This window comes from Amblyomma mixtum, chromosome 10 (genome assembly GCF_055824585.1).
Source record: "Amblyomma mixtum isolate Tamu chromosome 10, ASM5582458v1, whole genome shotgun sequence".
NCBI lineage: Eukaryota > Metazoa > Arthropoda > Arachnida > Ixodida > Ixodidae > Amblyomma > Amblyomma mixtum.
Window position 1 is genome coordinate 37,621,364 of NC_143021.1, and position 18,603 is coordinate 37,639,966.

The 18,603-nt window shown below is 46.9% G+C and overlaps 1 long non-coding RNA gene across 1 annotated transcript; it reads left to right on the forward strand.

Annotated features, from left to right (window-relative positions):
* The first annotated feature begins 1,405 nt into the window (after nt 1-1,405).
* On the forward strand, nt 1,406-16,841 carry LOC149325598 (uncharacterized). Its single transcript, XR_016286166.1, has 3 exons — nt 1,406-1,824; nt 2,906-2,979; nt 16,698-16,841. It is a non-coding gene; the product is annotated as an uncharacterized LOC149325598 (long non-coding RNA).
* The last annotated feature ends 1,762 nt before the right edge of the window (nt 16,842-18,603 follow it).

Below are 18,603 nucleotides of genomic sequence, written 5' to 3' on the forward strand. Positions count from 1 at the left end.
CTGGTGATTTTCATGCATGCGTGTTCGCAGATATGTCCTCGAGAGGACATTTTGAGGACCACAAACACACCCGTATGACCTGAGGACATCGTTCTGAGGACGTTTCCAGGACAATCCAACCTAGGACATTCTGAGGACATATTGAGGATGTTTTAGAAGCCTTGAGGACATTTGGACCATTTGAGGACGTCCTCAGGATGTTTGGTGTTGTCTGGGATGGTAGCTAAAGGTAAGGACTGAGGGTCTTATTACCTTCCAACACGTTTTGATCCTTAGGAATAACACAAGGGCTCCACTATACAAGCTAGAAGCAAACCATGCAGCCTGGTTACTTTTGACAAAGACTGTACACTTGGCACTTTATGCTGTTAGAATAAAAACTGCAAGACAAATTTCTCTTTTTTACACGTGCATTTGTTGACTTGACAGTTTCAGAAAATTTTTTTAAAAAGTAACGACTTATATACTTGGGCTTAGATTATTATTAGCAAAATATTTGAGAAAAAGTTTAACTTCATTGTTCACAAAATAATAAATTGCAGGTTTGCAGAGCCCTGCATGCCTGAATCCGAACACTCAATTTCATTCAGAAAATTTTATTGAGCGTGCATTTCAAGACATACTAATTCAATTAACAAATTGTTAACCACATAGCTGGCCACACAGCTTCTTTGTAGAAGGGTTACGAATACAAATATATACACAGAATATTTCGACAAGGCTGCACTCTTATACATGCACCTTGGTACACAATTACCAGTACAACACTGTTTTTCAAAATAGAAATGCAGATATATATAAACACAATATGAGGATATAAATTACACAGCATATTTCATACTAAGAATTGATTTGGTTTTCACGTTGGATGAGAGAACTCCACTATAAAAAATGCACACCTTCACTGTAGTCTCAAGAAAGCATATACCATGGAGGTTGTTCTCTCGACGCGCGTTTCAACGCTGCCGCCTCTCACGTCGTGCTGCCGATCAAACAGCGTCACCATGTTTTTACGACAACCTACTCTCTACGACTGCTACGTTGGGTATTTTGTTAGCCTTGCTGATCTCCCATCAATATAAAAAAAAACTTCCCCATACAAACAGAAATCGGCATGTAATTTCGTGAATGAGCAAAGCAGCAAGCCATACTGCCGTGAGAACTAAGGCATTTTTGAACCGCAGTGCAAGCAACAGGTCGTTAATTCGCGCGTTTCTACCAGTGGTAATTGCTCGCAATCGCTGCAATTTCTGTGGATGCCGATACGGCTGAATACCCAAAAAAAAATACCAAAAATAAAATAAAAAGTAGGATACAAGCTTTTTCACAACGAAACCGAAACAAAAACTGGTTGTCACCGCCAGGTGGCTGCCGGTAGCTGTTTTTCTGTATAAGCCTCATGGCGGTTCGGGTGCTGCGTCGCGTGCATCGCGCTTCGGCGCTTGCTACAATTCGCTACTTGGATTGTGAGCCGTCGTGAACTGTGTTGTGGTTTGCGTGTGTTTCTTCTTGCTCAAGGGTGCACAGTCGCGCAGTGCTGTCGACGTAGCCTATTCGAGGCAAAGTGTCATTTTTCTGGTCTCTCTAACTTTTCAGTCTGTGCGCTTCTTTGTGTAGTCCAGGATGGGTGTCCAGGCACAAAGACGCGCGGGCAGTGTCGCGGTGGAAATGTTCCAAATAAGGCCCGGAATATTTTCTTCTGTGTGACTACGTGGTAGAGAGTGCCGGCTACGTAGCACTCGTGCTGAACTCTCACTGGTTGGTGTAGTGCCCGTGACACGAAGGCAAACAGCGTTCTGCACGACTACGCAATCATCTGAAAAGGTAAGCAGTACTCGTGCTTTATCCGAAGCATATAATGCTGGAACGGTGACCTGTCGTACTGCTGCAGTAGTCGTGTTCAATGCTATAAAAAGCGTTTAAGGCGCTTTTGTTGTCGCCGCGGTGAGTTGCTCTGCCAAGAATTGTCGCTGTCGGTACTTGTTTTGGCAAAGGGGATGCGACCGTGCGTGCGCTAGCTTTGCATGATTTTGGTATGCGCATGTTTGCGCGTTTTGTTTCTTGTTGAGCACAGATTTGTCCTCGTATATGCCTCGTTCTACGCGTTTCTGCCCATGCTTGTTCACACCACCGCGCACGTTTCAAGGACCGGCACTTTGGCTGTGCGTAAAATGTATGATTGTCTTTCAAGATAGCGTTAGCACTTTGAGGGGGATTGAAACACTTTTTATTCGCCGCGGTTTTTGCTTGGCCCTAGACTGTTGAACCTTAGGTCGTGGGGTCGATCCTGATGGCAGTAGCCGCATTTCGATTTAGGTGAAATGAAAAAAAGAATGCCCCTGTGCTGTGCGATGTCAGCTCACGTTAAGAAATTCTAGGTGGTCTAAATTAATCCGAAACCCTCCAATACGATCAGTGCCCATTTTCCGCATCTGAATTCAAACCCCACTATAAAGAAAGCACTGTCTCAGGTTGCAGTTACCAGCGAAAGTTAATTTCCGGCCGTCAGGATCTAATTTTTAAATGAGTATGTGAAGATTTTTTTTTATGATACCGATAGCGTTTCTGGCTACCCAGAGTATAGGATCTCGCATTTCGATCACTCTGCTGTTTGAAAATTGGTTTCTGAGGAAAACAAGTGACGCAATAATTGTCTCAGTTATTACGATGTTTATCTACGCTTACGAACGCAGATTTGTTTTGCTCATAGCAAGATTCCTTTACTAGTGCTAGGGGAACTGATGCATTTTAAACTGGGTAGTTTTCCTTTGTATTGAGGCGTATACTTGGGCAAGTATATTTTTCCTGATCTTTTTACATCCATGTGATATTCACTGTTGGACCGAGTTCGCATGCTTGTTTTTGTACTCCTGTCATAGTGATAATGGGAAATTGGTATCCGCAGGTGGCACATCTGTCTTCCAGTCCGAGTCAATGGCATGGATTTTGTGGCCACCAGATGAAGTCAAAAGCTGTTTTGTAAGTTGTTACTGCATTGTGCTTTGTTCTTGTGGTTGCCATGAAATGTTCTCTTACTTTCATTGCTCTTTTCCTTAATGCTACTGCTTGGAGCAGTTTGGATAGCTCTGGCCTGATATGTTTACATGTTTATATGAGTAATATTAGTTGGCTGTCAGAATGGGCCGGTTGCAGGCCATTTGAAGTTTTACATTCAATATTGCTCGTCTTTTAACCGTTGCATTCTATGCATGAAGTGCGAAATGTCTGCATGTTTTTGGCTGCATTATGTGATACTATTTGACTACGAATATTAACATTATGATGCATGTGTGTTAACTTAAATATGTGTTTTTATGCCACTCATCGCAGGTCACAGATGTAAAAGAAAAAGTGCACACATGAGAACTGGTTTCATTACTGCTGCCTTGTTTTTGCTAAGCATGGAGAGCTGAGCTAATTGGTTCTGGGTAGAATTATGAGACATCATTCCAGTGTACAAAAACACATGAACGAAGAGAGTAGACTCCATAGACCCCATACTTCAACTGAGGTTGATTCCACAACATGAGCTTTTTACATGCAAAGTGGTACTAGTGACCCCTGTGGCTGAAAAGTGTTTCCTCGACCAGGTAACAATTATTCAAGGTTGCAAAAACAAAAACATAGGCGTAAGGTTAGCTTGTCACTCAAGTTGAATGCATTGGCGTGACTAAACATTGCCTACCTGGCTGACCCAACACACATTTGCGTTGAGATAATCTATTTCTTTTTCTGCCTGCCTGCTGCAGTCGCCTTACTTCGGCATTGACGCTGTCACGACTCTGTGACAGCATCAATGCGCAAGTAAGGATACTGGAGCAGGCAGTTTTCACAGGAGAAATTGTAGCCTTAGTGGTAGAAAGCCAGGTTCGAGAGATGAAGTGTGCTGGGCAGCGCAAGCCGGAAGACAACGCACATTCGGAACAGTGACCTGTCATTGTGCCCTATTGCCATCAGGTGTCACACCGCCTCAAGAAGGCTAGTGACAAACACGATGTACATGTCGTATTTTCAGCTTGGGAAAGCTGGGATGCATGTGCCGCCTGATAAATGACGTTACGAAAAAGCCTGCCTACAAAACTAAGCACACCAAACCCCTCGTTAAACATGAGGTTGACATGGTGTACAGCATCCTCCTTGCCTGTGGCAAACATTACATTAGACAGACGAGGCTTGCATCAATGAATGCTTGCTTGAACATTGCAGGACAGCTGATTGATTAAGTGGCAGAGGTCATTTAGCTGAGCACATTCGCCTTTGCTCGCACAAGCGAGCATGCAAGGCGTTTTTGAAAGAAACACATGCCTTGTGCAAGTTTAGCACTTGAAAGGGCTGGGAAATTTTTTAAGCCTTTTGTATCTCTGCTGAAAAAGAGAATTACGTCAGCAGCCCTTCTGCAGCGCTCCAGAAAAAGAAATAGGTTATCTGGAGGCAAATATGTTTGTTGGGTCAGCCAGGTAGGTGATGCATAGGCGTGCCGATGTGTTTAATGTGAGTGGCAAGATACCTTTACCCCTATGTTTTTTTGTGTTTTGGTTTTTGCCGTCCTGAATAATTGTTATCTGGTGGCGGAAATACTTTTCAGCCCCAGGGATCACTAGTAGTACCCCTTTGCACATAAAAAGCCTGTGTTGTGGAATAAACCTCAGTTGAAATATGGTGTCCATGGAGTCTACTCTCTTCATCCGTGTGATTTTGTGTGCCGGAATGATGTCTCGTAATTCTCCCTTGTTTTCAGTGAATAAGGAGGGCTTCTGGTGTCTTTTTTTGTATGTGATGGTTATAACAAAGTGGCTACCCATAAACTGTCATTTTGGGCTTAATTGAAGGATCCTTGGGAATTTGTTTGACAGCATATTCCATGGGCACTTCCTTGAGAAAAATCAGTTATTTGTTACCCATTTCACTGCATTAACTATTGCTTCTCATCATGTCTCGAAAGTCATTGATAAGCACAAGCTTTCGAGTACCTGAGGGCTGTGTGAGAAGCCTTCTGACATACTTTAAACTACTGAGGATATCTGAAGACAGATTTTACCAATAATTGTTAGCCAATCCAAACCTCTTGGTTCTATACCTGACAACCTGAAGCTGACCTGTCAATAATTAAGGCTGGAAACCGTTCTGATCCCCAAACTGTTCTCCTATTTTATTGATGTGCATTTTGCATGAACTGTTAGAGCACGAAATGAGTCCGCATATTACTTGCCACCATAATTCAAACTAATATTTCTATACCAGTCATCACGGCTCCCATTCTCTTTACTAATGTGCAATCCAACTTTTTGAATTCACAACAGATTTTCACCCAAATTTAGATTCTTTATTTTAGGCAAGTGTCATCGACTTCTCCAAAGCTTTTCATGTTTGTCATTATAACCTTTTAGCTACACTCTCATGCTTGAGCCTTCATTCTTTGATATTAGTGTAGATTCATTGCTTCCTGTTCTACGGCTGGCCTTAAAAAACTATTGTACTTCTTCTCTTATGAAGCCCAGCATATCAATATGCAAAATCATAAGGCGTCCCTCATCCTGAGTCACTTTGGGATGTTAAACCCCCATAAACCAAACCAAGCACATTACTAAAGTACATTAATATTAGCCATTCAATAACAGTCTTTGTCTTTATGTCCCAACCTTGTCTTTATGACTGCATTATTCAGAAGGATGCCCCAACTATCTCAGCTACTCTGGCTGTATTGACTTTTGCAAGACGGATGAATGGTCTTGTTTGTAATTCATCGTGTCAAAACAGCGCAAAGAAGAGAAAGATGAGGAAGGAATGCGACGGTGCGAGTGCTGACTTTTGTGGGTTTCTAAGTGGACACAGGCCACCACCCACCGCGGGTTCGAGCTTCGCGCGAGCCAAGGGCCCCGATCAGCCGTCACCACACACACACTGGGACACCGATGCGGTGCACTCAACCTCCGCTGGGAGGAGAGCGATTCGCCGCAAAGAAATAGGCCTCCAATCTCACAAAGGAGACATTTATTCACGTCGTCCTTCAGCAGTACACACACACTCAATCGTCACCCCGTCCCGGGGGCGCGCGAGGAGCAAGGCTCCGCTGCGCGCACGAAGCGACTCGAGTAATGCGCACCGCTAGCACGCCGCTGCAGGAGAATGTCCTCGCGGCAGTGCTGTGATCTCTCTCGTGTCGACCGTTGGGCCGGTTGCGAGAGAGAGTGGGCAATCAACGCAAGGTACGCCTGTCGGAGGTCGCTGGACCCCGCTGGACAGGCTCGAGCCGCTGCAGGTCAGAGGACACGTGCGGGCGAGCTCGAGTAAGCACTGGTCCGAACGGCAAAGGCCGGCACGGACAAACAGTAACGTACGCACCGTACGCTGTCTCGGAGGGATCTCTCTCTCTGGGCCCCGCTCGGACGGTCGCGGGATGCGCGGCCGTCAAAACGGGTCCCGGATTCCCGCCAAAAGGCGCCAATGGCAAAGGCCCTTGGGGAGCCAGGGCGGAGCTGTGGCTAAATGACAGTGATTAGTCACCCAGCCGCCTCTCCACCGCCTGAGGCGGGAGCAAGGGAAAGAGGAGAAACGACGCGGTAGGCCGGCACAGCCGCGCAAAGGCGACGGCGGAAAGCCAGATTCCGGTTCCCTGCGGAAACGACGCGGTAGGCCGGCACAGCCGCGCAAAGGCGATGGCGGAATGCCGGATTCCCACATCCCCCTCTCCTTAAATGCCCTCCTACCCATCGGCAAAGCACGCGGCCAAAATAAAGAAATCAATACACAAAAAAAAATAAGCTACACTTCAGTTCCAAAATAAAGAAATGAATACACAAAAAAACTAGATACACTTCAGTTCCAGCCACAACAACGTAAGAAAAAAACAACACAAACAAAGGAAAACGAGGCAAACAAACAAACACGGGCATACGCTTCAGTAAATCAAAGCAGCCTGCAGATTATATACACGGTACACAAGGAGATGTGAATACCACTGTACAGCTGTGTTACAGGTGGATGCCAGCCTCAAAGTTCGATGGCGCGGCAAATTGGGCCGGTCGGCGACTCGCCGCTCGCAGACTTCAAGTTGAACGGGTTGGGAGGGCCGACGACTGATGGCGGTCTTCTTTCCGTTGATGTATGGTGCGTTGATGACGACGGGGCCGCGGCAGAGCACTGACTTCGCGCCCTTGGACACGACATCACGTTCGGGCACAAGAAAGTTAGTACACCCCCGTTCACGCCGGCTGAAACGGGTGAGGACGTTCGGCGGCGTCCTGATGTGTAACCTTGGCCACAGCGAGGGGTCCTTCTCATCCTCGCAGTCACGCAGAAGCACAACGGCACAACTCACAGGCGTCACCTTGGCTCATGGTTACGAGCGCACACAGTCACAGCCACAACCACGCATACACCGGAAAGTGCGCGGACGCTGGTCGGCGACAACGATCCCCTCATCAGAAGCGTCCAGAGGCGCCGCGGCGAGGGTCAAAGGGTGCACTTTCCGCTCCCCATCGCCCCAAACGCCCCGCCAACTTCCCCTCCATACGGGCCGCACAAAACTCGCGCACCGCGACACACGGCTCCTTAACGAGCCAACCACCCACAGTCGGGCCGGAAATGAGAAAAGGCGCGCTGTACAAACGACACCTAATCCAATCTATTCCTTCTAGAAGATAAGAGCAAGCACGAGCGGGCTGAAGTTTGCCTATGTACATCTCGGTACGTTAGAACAAAAACAGACGAGCAAGCGGGGAAACGAAAGTGGCTAGAAACTGACTCAAGCAAACAAATAAATAAACTGATAAACACACAAGGCTGGAACTGAGCATACTGGAAAAACAAACAAAAAAATAACACACCGTGCTTCGCCTGGGTAGGGCCTGACGAGAAAGCTCGCCAGCTAGCTGAGGCTGCGTGCCTTCGGTTGCGGAAAAGTCCGCCGTCCGGCATCAATCACACCGGTGACCGTCGCCTCAGATTGTACCGGTGCTCCGTACGCTTGCGTTCCGCAGCACCAGTTGTGCCTTTGCGCTTGCCTTTGATACCAATGGGTACCGGCGCAAGCTCGTCAGACCGTGACGCGTAGGCCTTCAGGTCTATGAACCCCTGCTTGCTCCTGGGGAAAGGCCCCATCAAATCGCAGGTGGCCATCTGCCACGGACGCACACTGTCAATCGGTTTCATCATTCCAGGCGGCTTGCCGCCCCGTGACTTCACCGCTTGACAGACATGGCAGCAACGGCAATAGCGGAAAATGTCACGCTTCATGCCGGGCCACGTCACCGAATGGCTCAGTTTTGCAAAAACTTTGGAGCCACTCAGATGACCGGCCAGTGGCTCGTCATTAGAGAATCGCAAAAGTGCGCCTCTTAGACTTTTGGGGATAACCACCTAGAACGGGTCGATGGACTCGTCATCGGTCGCTATGTACTTCAGCACGAGCCCGTCATTGTCCAGCAAATATGAATCCCCGGGGTTCGCCGCGACACACGCTGGCTTCTGCCCCCCTGCGCCCGCTACAATACAAGTAGCGTCACGGCGCTCCGTCTCCCTGAGACCGTCGCTCACCTCGCGACAAAACGGGTCATTTTGCTGGGCTTTCAGTAGCTCTTACGGCTGAAAACGATTCCAGTCATCCCAGAGGGGAGCATGGTCTCGTCCCCACTCAGGTTTGCAGCCAAAATTTCCGTTCGCGTCGGCACCTCCGAGGCGCTCACGAAGAGCTTTGCCTCTCGTCCGCTTTGCGAAGCGCTGCTCGCCTGGTTAGCGGAATGGGTTAACCCGTTTGCGGGTTCCCCCTCCTTGCCGCCCGGCGGCTCGTCCGCTGTTTCGCCCCCTCCGCCTACAGGCGTCAAGGCGCCGCTGGCGAGTGGGGCACGAGATAGCGCGTCAGCTACCACGTTTGTGCTCCCCTTTCGATACTGCACCGAAAAGTCGTAATGCTGTATCAGGAGAGCCCAGCGCGCCAGCCGACCCGCAGGCTCGCGGAGCCGCATCAGCCAACTGAGCGCACTGTGGTCTGTCTGCACCACGAATTGCGTTCCATCAAGGTAGACGTCAAATTTACGCAGTGCAAACACGATGGCGAGGCACTCCTTCTCGGTCACGGAATAATTCCTCTCCGAGGGCAGCAAGGAGCGGCTGGCAAAGGCCAGCGGTTGCAGCACGCCATCGAATTCCTGTAGGAGAACTGCTCCTAAACCCAGATCGCTCGCGTCAGTCTGGACTACGAACTGTCTGGTCAGGTCGGGTAGCCTGAGCTGCGCTGTCTCGGCAATGGCACTGGACAGGAGGCGAAAGGATCGCTCTTGCTCGGGCTCCACGTTGGGCGCCAGTTGTGGGTTTCTAAGTGGACACAGGCCACCACCCACCGCGGGTTCGAGCTTCGCGCGAGCCAAGGGCCCCGATCAGCCGTCACCACACACACACTGGGACACCGATGCGGTGCACTCAACCTCCGCTGGGAGGAGAGCGATTCGCCGCAAAGAAATAGGCCTCCAATCTCACAAAGGAGACGTTTATTCACGTCGTCCTTCAGCAGTACACACACACTCAATCGTCACCCCGTCCCGGGGGCGCGCGAGGAGCAAGGCTCCGCTGCGCGCACGAAGCGACTCGAGTAATGCGCACCGCTAGCACGCCGCTGCAGGAGAATGTCCTCGCGGCAGTGCTGTGATCTCTCTCTCGTGTCGACCGTTGGGCCGGTTGCGAGAGAGTGGGCAATCAACGCAAGGTACGCCTGTCGGAGGTCGCTGGACCCCGCTGGACAGGCTTGAGCTGCTGCAGGTCAGAGGACACGTGCGGGCGAGCTCGAGTAAGCACTGGTCCGAACGGCAAAGGCCGGCACGGACAAACAGTAACGTACGCACCTTACGCTGTCTCGGAGGGATCTCTCTCTCTGGGGCGCGGCCGCCAAAACGGGTCCCGGATTCCCGCCAAAAGGCGCCAATGGCAAAGGCCCTTGGGGAGCCGGGGCGGAGCTGTGGCTAAATGACAGTGATTAGTCACCCAGCCGCCTCTCCACCGCCTGAGGCGGGAGCAAGGGAAAGAGGAGAAACGGCGCGGTAGGCCGGCACAGCCTCGCAAAGGCGACGGCGGAAAGCCAGATTCCGGTTCCCTGCGGAAACGACGCAGTAGGCCGGCACAGCCGCGCAAAGGCGATGGCGGAAAGCCAGATTCCCACACTTTCAAGAAGGTTTATTGGAAAGCACATCAAAATATATACACTGTGGCCTAAAAAAAGAATGAAGAAAGGGCGCCTTGTAACATTCACTTTGAATCTGTCAAAAACAAAACGAAAGTTGAATATGAAGCATTTAAGAGCATGAACTCTTTCTTAGGGAGCGATAAAGAAGGTGTGTTAACACATTGATTGCGTTTTTTCTACAATTTCAGTGGCCTCGATCATCTCATGCACAAACTTTTCTGTGTCTGTCTAGCATAATGCAGCACAAGAAATTACGCCTCACAGCATAAAGGATGCGGCAAACGACCGCAGTCGCGACAATGAAACATCAGATTCCCCCTGCTAGCTTTGTTCAGATCGTAACGGTGGTCTTTTGACCTCTCATTGGCACCTCTGCTAGTTTCTTGCTGAAGTTGATACATTAGCCAGATGGTTCAACTTTAGATTATTACATAGTTTCTTGGCTCTGGACATTGCTATTAACAAATCAGCTGTTGTGTGACACTTGAACTCAGAATTAACTGCCTCCGTTGCCTTGGACAGAAAGACGCCTTTAGACATGACCACAAAACCACCTTCTTTATCAGCAGTTGAATGCGATAGGGCCCACCGTCTTAAACCCGTTACAGTTCAGCCTGCGGGCAAGTTCCTGGCATGGTTCAAACCACGACACCCCATCAACCAACGCCCCCTGAAACACACCTGTCACGCTCAGGTCCAGGCACAGGAAGGCAAGACGTCAAAGTATGGCAAACAGCTCCAGAATAGTCCTCTTCGAAGGAACAATGGCAAATTTTCGCCCGTATATGCTTCAAGAAGCAGACGAGGCAGCAACTCAGTGTCAACATTGTGCACCTTGTTTTCAGACACTCGTGCCTTGGCTTCTCTGTTCCGGGCTAGTGAGCGCAAAGTGGCTGCAAAGTGGCATTCCAGATGGCTTTCACCTGGTCAACGGTGCGTGACACCGTCAACCAGCCACTCCCTGGCTTGTTTTCAGGCACAAGAGTTTGACAACAAGGTGCACACCTTCAGCTTGGAGTCGCTGCCTCGTCTGGTCCTTGAAGTGCTTATGGACTAAAATTTTCCGTTCCTCCGAAGAGAACTATTGTGGAGATGCTTGCCATGGTTTGACGAGTTGCCTTTTCCACGCACAGACCTGAGTGTGACAGGTGTGTTTCGGGATGTTTTGATGCAGTGTCACGGTTTGAACCCTCTTTAGGAACTTGCCCACAGGCCGAACTGTGTCGTATTTAAGAGGGTGGGCCCTCTTGCTTTCAGCTGCTGATAAACGGTGGTTTTGTGGTCGTATCGAAAGGCGCCTTTCAGTCCAAGGCCACAGATGCAGTGTATTCTGAATTTGAGTGCCACTTACTATCTGATTTGTTAAAAGCAAAGTCCAGTGCCAAGAAACATTAACAATCTAGAGTTTAACCATCAGGCTAATGCCATCAACTTCAGTAAGAAAAATTGTCCAGCTATCTTCTTTACCGCAAAGACCCATAAAGGTGACTGCTCCTTGAGGGTTGTAGTTTAAGAGAATGGAACCTGTCAGAAACAAATCGCCTTCTCTTTGCGACATAAAATTAAGTTGCTGAGCATTGATGACTCCTCTCGTGTAAGATCTGCAGAGAAAGTAACGCAGTTTCTACACAATAACTCTCGCACCAGTTTCATGGGGTGCTATGTTGACATCAAGGATTTATATTACGCCATCCCTCAATCAGGATCAATAATGTGTTGAAGAATTCATTAACCTAAATGGAGCAGTGGCATTCCAAACGTCTCAGGCGTTTTGGTGAATAATTTTGTCGCACTTTTAAGCTCATACCTTCAGTCCACCTTTATTACATTTCAGAATAGCTTGTTTTTGCAAAAAAACTATTAGCGCCGCTGTTACGTGGCTTATTGCAGGATCTCCAATCCTGGCGAAGCATTGTCTAAGGTGAGAGAGGAGTTCAGTCAAAGCCTCAGTCCACTTTGAATCACCACTGAAATTATAGAGGATAATATGTCATCACATTTATTGGATCTCAATCTTGGGTGGTTACACTTGTTGGGCTTACGAGCCAAGGGAAAACAAGCTACTTTTACCATTTTCTTCGGTTCAGTCTAAGCTGGTCAAGAGGTGTCACTAACCTTTGCTTCAAAAATTCCTTAATGAAATCCTGTTTGATTGCCATGACATCCAGTTTTGCCCAGCTCATATGCCGTTTGTCCTTTACTGGATATTCAGAACCTTTGTCAGTGTCTTTAGCCGATTGCTTTAAGCAGAAGTTGAAACATTCCTTTTGTGCCCCCGTCGAGACTGTAACTCCCAAAAGGAAGTTTGTACGTACCTTTCCCTACATCCACAATTGGCCGCACCGGTTAAATAGGCAGTCGAGTTGGCGTCGATATTGTTTTTCTAACCCTATGAAGTTTCAGTACCTGTAGTCAACCGAGATTATCCATCAGAGTCTCTTCGTGCACTGCACAGAAGACATAGTGTGTTCGAACGCCTTGAAATGCGGCTATGTTTACATTGGGAAAACAGGCAAGTGTGTCGCTGAGAGGTTTAAAAGACCACCACGACGATGTGAACAAAGCTTGCGGGAGAACTTTGATGATTCACTGTCGCAATTGCAATTGTTTGCCAGATCCTAAACGCTGTGAACCGGAATTCATGTTCTGCATTTTGCCTGACAGACACAGAAAAGTTTGTGCGTGAGATAATCGAGGCCACTGAAATTTAAAAAAAAAACGCAATCACTGTGTTAGCACACCTTCTTTATCGCTTCCTAAGGAAGAGTTCATGCTCTTAAATGCTTCTTTGTCAGTTTTTGTTTTGTTTTACACTCATGCAATGTGGTTGACACAAGGTGCCCTTTGTTCGTTGTTTCTTTAGGCCACAGTGTATATATTTTGACGTGGTTTCCAATACACATTGGCGATAGTCAGCACTCATGCCATCATATTTATTCCTTCGTTGTCCTTGTCTTGTCTGCATTGTTTTGTCACAACGTATTGACCTCCTTTCCCACCTCTAGGGTTAATGGTATGGAGAAACCTTAACCAGATGCAGCCCCACATACTTGGAGCATGTCACGATACATGCTGCTGGCACCACAAGGGCACTCGGGTTTATCAGGAGATGTCATGATCTGTGTGCTCTTGCCATGCTGCGCAGTTTATGCATAAAAATTTTATTGATTCCAAACTGAAGTATTCCCTAGCTCTTTCAATTTTACACCAAACTGTTTGATGCTACGCCACCAACTCCCTTTAATCCAACAGCGACACTTGGTACAGCATATGTGTAATCAGTCATCTCATTTGACCACCAGACATCACTGCATAAAAGGGGAAATCGCTCGTTTAGGTGTGTTCCATATACTCTACAATACTTTTCCACAACTTAATGTTAAATGTTGCTGCCCCGCTTCAGACCAGGATGCCATCACAACTAAATTAAGAAATTTTTCCTGTTCCCATTGAAGAATAAATCAAATCAAAGTTTATTTCCCATCTAGCACTACAGATGGAGGAATCGTAGAAAAAAGCTGCCCTTGGGCAGCTTGACGAGTCTACAATCCTAATTATTGACAGGGAGGCAACACAAGAGTTTATACAATTTTAAAAAACAAGCACATCAAGGAAGCACCGGAGAATACACGAAACAGCAATATGTATACATAATGAAACTTAAACAATGTTATGCAAAAACAAATTATGTAGTTCATGACGTGAAAAAGAAAACAAATCGAGGTCAATGTGGATATACCTATTTAGAAGAGATGGAAGTGTGTACTGAAGGCATTCCCTACCAAGATTTAGTCGAGGTGTTGGCACTGTCCATTCTTCGCCACGTCTTGTTGGATAGACTGATTCTTTTTTCCTTAGTTCTGCAAAATTTTTAAGATTTGTTACATTCTTCTTGATTTCTGTTTTAAAAGTAACACTGAGGCGATATTTATAAAGATTATGTGCTTTAATAACTCTGGAATGACAAAAGAAAGCTGCACTGGGATGTCGGAACGGTAAATTATATGCATTTCGGAGATATCTTTTTTGCATTAAATGAATACGTTCAAGGTTAGTGAATGTTGTAGTGCCCCACACCAACTGGCAATAGTTTAAATGCGAGTTGAATATTGAATTGTATACCAGCATCTTAGTTTTTGTGGGAAGTATGTATTTTAGACGGCCTATAACACCAGTGATTTGAGCTATTTTTTTTTTCAAGATATAATTGACATGATAATCCCATGACATACTGGCAGAAAATATGACCCCAAGGCATTTAAACTGCTCAACAATTTCTACAGCCCGCGAGTTTAATATAATATTATCGTGCAGTGGGATAACTTTATTTTTCGGCCTAAATATGACAGCTTTGGTCTTACTCTCATTTATTTGCATCAGGTTAACTGCAGACCAGACCTCAAGAGCTTTCATTGTGGCATTACATTGTTTGATAAGTTCATGAACATTTTCACCCGAAAAAAATACGCTCGTATCGTCTGCATAGATGAAAAACTTTGTATTATCGCTAATGTTGACAATATCGTTTAGGTAAATATTGAAGAGTAGAGGCCCTAGCGTACTGCCTTGGGGGACACCGTAGAAGAGCGGCTTCGGTTCAGACTGTATACCATTTATGTACACCACTTGCTGTCTAAACGACAAATAAGAACTTAACAATGAGAGCGCTTTTCCTCGGATACCATAGTAGTGTAATTTATTTAGTAAGATTTTATGATTTACCAGGTCAAAAGCCTTTGAGAAGTCCACAAATACACCAATGACAATAGGTTTGTTTTCAAGTTGCTTTATTATATATTTTTTGTTGGAGTAATGCAAGTTCAGTGGATTTGCTTTTGCAGAAGCCAAACTGAAATGGTGTTAGCAAGTTAAATTTATGGATGAAATTTGACATTCTTAGATGCAGCATTTTCTCAAATGCTTTCGAAAACACTGGCAAAATAGAGATTGGTCTGTAGTTGGCGAGGGCGTTGCGATCTCCTTTTTTGTAAAGAACAACAACTTTTGCTAATTGCATTTTTTCTGTAAAAACTGCAGTTTCTAAACAGATGTTAAAGATGTGAGCAAGTATGGGAGCAATTATGTCAACTACATGCTTGACTGGCCGTATTTGGATATCATCAATGTCACAGCTACTGCTATTGTTAAGATTTGTTATCACCGACACTACTTCGTCTACCGTGACTGGGTGCAGAAAAATTGTTTCATCATTCTGAATTCGAACATATTTGCAAGCGTCAGATCCGGCAGCACGTGTTATAGCACGGGTAGCCAAGCTCGTTAAAAAAGTATTGAATACATTAGCCAGTTCGACGCCAGAAACTTCCTTTCCATCAATATTTAATTTTGTTAATGCAGTGCGTGAACTGTCCCGCTGCAGAAGTGTATTTAATCTCGACCATAGTACACCATTTCGAGCATTCTTAACATCTAGAAGTGACACGTGATAGGCTGTTCGTGCAGACCGCAGTTTTTTAGTCAATTTGTTCCTATATTTCTTAAATACCGCAAGGTCCTCAACCTTCCGGCTGCTCAAAAATTTTCTGTACAGCTTGTCTTTCATTTGTATTTCTCCGCGAAGCTCTGGCGTTACCCATGGCTTGCGGATTCTGCGACTTTTCGCACGTGTTACAAGAGGAAAGCAGTCGTAATATATATCTGTTTAAAGCAATCGACAAACGTATTATAGGCAACATTTGCATCATGAAGTTCAGCTATCTTACTCCAATATACTTTCATGAGCGCATCCCTAAAGGATTTCAATGATGATTCTGTAATAGCTTGGTATGTGATTGATGTGGACTTACTTCCTATTGTACTAGCGTTCTCAATGCAAGCAAACACAGGAAGATGGTCACTAACACAACAAGATAAAACACCAGAAAAAGCATTCAGCTGCATAGAGTTAGTAATAATTAAATCGAGAACAGAATGGCCTTCGCTTGTGACTCTACCTCACCACATTTTCATTGCATGTGGTCCCTCAAAATTATGGAAATAAGTGATATCGCTTGGAGCATTGACACTGGTTTGTTTTACCTTTTCTTTGCTGCTGTTTTTATTTTTTGCAACTGATGTATCAATGGATTGTATGCCTCTTTTCGTAGTGTATCGTCTGCGACATCTCAGCTGTGCTACTGCAGTCACCCTTCTGATGTTACCTTTATATTGTCCCTCTTATTAATACCCCACTAAAAGCCTTCAGAGGACAAAAAACGATGGCTTTTTTATTTTGCTCATTATGGCACACGTCAGGCTTATGTTTAGGGATATAGGAGAGGCCTTTGTCTTGCAGTGGTGCTAGTTATGCTGCTGATGATGGTACTTAATGACGAGCATATGATATATTGAATAAGAATCTCAAATTATTTTTATTTTTGAGTGCGAATAGCTTCAGTGGTTCTTGATTTAGGCTCACTTTATTCCGGTGGCCACAATACGGAGTTTACTTTTTTAGCACTCTAATACTGGCAAGAATAAAAACTTGTGGATCCTAATTCTTTCATTTCAATCTTTTCTGCAGAGTGCATCGCCCAGTTTTCCCAAGCCCTCATGCACCAGTGGTACATCAACAAGGCTGTTTCATGGGGCCCAGCTGCATTGACAAGTGGCTAAAGAAGAGCAAGAGGAGTATGAACACAAAATAAAACTGGCTGTAGGAGCTTCATCTATTTTGAAATTTGCTGTCTCATTGCGACAGACATAACATTGCCCCATGGCCCCTGCCCCAACATCTCCCAGTCATTCCAACATGCCCAGTCATTCCAACATGCCCAGTCATTCCAACCTGCCCAGTCATTCCAACCTGCCCAGTCATTCCAACATGCCCCAGTCATTCCAACATGCCCAGTCATTCCAACATGCCCAGTCATTCCAACATGCCCAGTCATTCCAACCTGCCCAGTCATTCCAACCTGCCCAGTCATTCCAACCTGCCCAGTCATTCCAACATGCCCAGTCATTCCAACGCATTTTCCATTACCATAATCCACCAAGGTTTCCAGTGTTGGTTTCCAATATTTACATCATTGCCTTTTTTTCCAAGCACATCTGGTTTGGTTTGGTTTTGTGGGGTTTAACGTCCCAAAGCGACTAAGGCTATGAGAGACGCCGTAGTGAAGGGCTCCGGAAATTTCGACCACCTGGGGTTCTTTAACGTGCACTGACATCGCACAGTACACGGGCCTCAAGAATTTCTCCTCCAAAGAAATTCTAGCCGCCGCGGCCGGGATCGAACCCGCGTCTTTTGGGTCAGCAGCCGAGCACCATAGCCACTTAGCCACCGCGGCGGCCAACAGCACATCTCGATATAGAGACGGCTACTAGAATACGCGCCGTATTCGACCAGCACAAAGCACTCTTCGCAGCGAAACCAGGCGTAGCGCGTGTGGGCGCGCATCACATAAAGCTGGTGGAGGGCGCCAAGCCGAAACGCAGTCACCCGTACCGAATCGCTGAGAATCTGAAAGGTGAAGTCGCCAGGCAGATTAAGGAGCTGCTAGACTTGAATCTTATATACCCGTGTGAGAGTCGATACGCACATCCAATCGTATGCGCGCCTAAGAAAGATGGGTCGATCCGTCTGTGCATCGATTACCGGGCACTCAATGCAGAAACCGAGACGGATGCCTACCCAATGGGATGCCCACAGGAGCTCATTTTGCGTGTAGGAGCCGCGAAGTTCATTACTCTCATCGACCTAAAACGGGGCCATTGGCAGGTGCCCCTAGATGAGGGCTCACAACTTGTAACAGCCTTCGTGTCGCATGGAGGGTCATGCCCTTCGGCCTGAAAAATGCAGCTGCCACTTTTCAGAGGGATAACGTGTTGGCTCCGCATGAAGAGTACGCGTGCGCGTATTTAGATGGTATAGCCGTCTTCAGTCAATCGCTAGAGCAACACGTGGAGCATCTGCATGGGGTGTTGTTCACTACTTTGGAGAGCGCAGGGTTGCTCGCTAACGTAGAGAAGTGTCAGTTAGCTCAGGCTTCAATCCGGTATTTGGGACATATTGTAGGTTCGGACAAGCACGGCCCAGACCCTCAGAAGTTGGAAGCGATTGAGAGGCTCCAGGTCCCTAAGACAAAGAAAGAGTTGAGGAGCGCGCTCGGTCTCTGCGGCTACTACCGTAGCTGCATTCCGAAGTTCGCTGAGATAGCTCACCCGCTAACGCAGCTGACGGGAAAAAGTGTACCGACCCAATTGCTGTGGTCACCAGAAGCCGGTAGCGCCTTCGAGGCACTCAAGCGAGATCTCTGTGCAGCCGTTTCGCTGAGTACACCCGACCCACAGAGGCCATACGTACTCTACACGGACGCCTCAGCTGTGGCTGCAGGGGCTTGCTTATCGCAAACTGCCAATGACGGTTCGGAACAGCCGATCGCCTTCGCAAGCCACCGTTTTACACCGACGCAGATTCGGTGGGCCAC